Source organism: Fragaria vesca, linkage group LG6 (assembly GCF_000184155.1).
Source record: "Fragaria vesca subsp. vesca linkage group LG6, FraVesHawaii_1.0, whole genome shotgun sequence".
Lineage (NCBI taxonomy): Eukaryota > Viridiplantae > Streptophyta > Magnoliopsida > Rosales > Rosaceae > Fragaria > Fragaria vesca.
The window spans coordinates 9,398,317-9,400,188 of NC_020496.1; positions in this window are offsets into that span (position 1 = coordinate 9,398,317).

Sequence of the window (1,872 nt, forward strand, 5' to 3'; positions counted from 1 at the left end):
ATCCCCGATTTCCTAACTCGTGAATTTCTACAGGGCGCCACAACATGAAGCTTAGCTCATCCAAAAGGAGAAATCCCGAAAAATCAAAAGCCACGGTGTCCTCTCCAGTTAAGCCAGAATCACCTGAGTCAAAATCAAACATAGTTCCTTTTACAAGTCATTCTTCTGTTGCTTTAGTTAACCAGTATAGTGCTCTTGGTAGCACTCTCAGTCAAAATAAACTCAGTTACCAATCAGCTTTAGTCAACCAGTTCGACCCTTACAAATCAGGCTCCTGATCTATCCTTCCAATCAATTATAAAAAATCCTCCCCTTACATTATCAGGATTGAGCATGGCCTATTTTACATTGAACCCATCTTGAGTCATCTAAAAAAATCTTGTTTCTTTAGTAAAAAGTTATTTTGGTCCAACCTCTCATTACCCTCCAGGTAAACCCCCATTAGCATTTTATAAAGACATTTTGTATAAAACTGAGTCAATATTTATTAAACCAATCCTTGATCCAAAAGACCAATCTAAGATATTATATCATTCCCTTTATATAATCTGAATCATGTCACTAGCCCAATGGGGTGATCCCCCCTCTACTCCCCACACATTAGACACAATCACATTTACCTATCATGATTACATCGAAGCATGGGATAAAATATTCCTCCATCAAACCGAGGATTTTAGTCATTCGTGGTTCCTCAATTTCGATAGAAGATTCAACCGCCAATTCCCTATGTGGTTTGGTAATTGGTGGGATAACCATGGTTGCCCTTATGATCTTCTCCCATTACAACTTCAGAATGCAGTCACGAAATTTACTACAGTTATGACCTTTTCAAAATATGAGAAGAGGTTTTCTGCCACTCTTCATTTCATGGCCAAATATAAAATTCCTTGGATTATGAAATGGCAATACAAAATTGAACCTGAAGATTACATGGTTATAAGACAATACCTAGTAAAATGGTGGGATAAATTCGACCCTGAAAGAGTTTTAACTCAATTCAGTGAAGAATTCACAGTTGTTCCTTCGAGTTCAAAAGCTCCGGTTTCCATTCAGCCGGCCCCTCCGATCTCGCAGTTAACATCTCCAACTCCTCAGTCACCATCTTCTTCCAAGAAGACAAATCAGTCACCATCTTCTTCTAGGAAGAAAAAAGCCTCCAGTTCATCTTCATCTTCCAAAGCAGAAGAATTAAAAGATCTAGCTAAACAATTCCTACAAAAAGCAGCAAATTTATCTACAGATGATGAAGAAGAACATTCTCCATCAGAATCATCATCACACAGTCATCAAAGTTCCCCCAATCAACCAAAAAGATGGGCAGATTATGAAGATAGTCAAGACCCATATGCTGAGTTTGATTAATTCCAGTCAAGACCATCTCAGTCAGCTTTTCACCGAAATCAACAGTAAATCACATGACAGACAGTCCACTATTCATCAACAGTAAATCACATGACCAACAGTTACTCAGTGGCAGACAAGTTACTATTCACCAACAGTCACTTTTTACTATTCATCACTTTTGTAATTTCTATTTATAGAGGCCTCCGGCTTCATTGTAAGACAGGCTTCATTTTTCTCTTCTTCTCCTCTCCTCTCCTCTCTTCCCATTCTCTCTCCAGTAAAATACTCGTGTAAACAGAGCCCTTGCTCTTACATATGCATTAATTTAAATTTGTAAGTTTGTAACTCTGAGTTATATATATATATAGCCTTTCTTGGCTGCGGACGTCTGCACCGAAAGTTTCGGTGCGGATTTCTATTTTTGCACCACTTTCTGATCAAATTTTCTCATCTCCACCGTCCAGTATCTAGATAATATTGTGTAAATCATCTATGCAAAATTTCAGCCAATTTGGTGATCGTTAA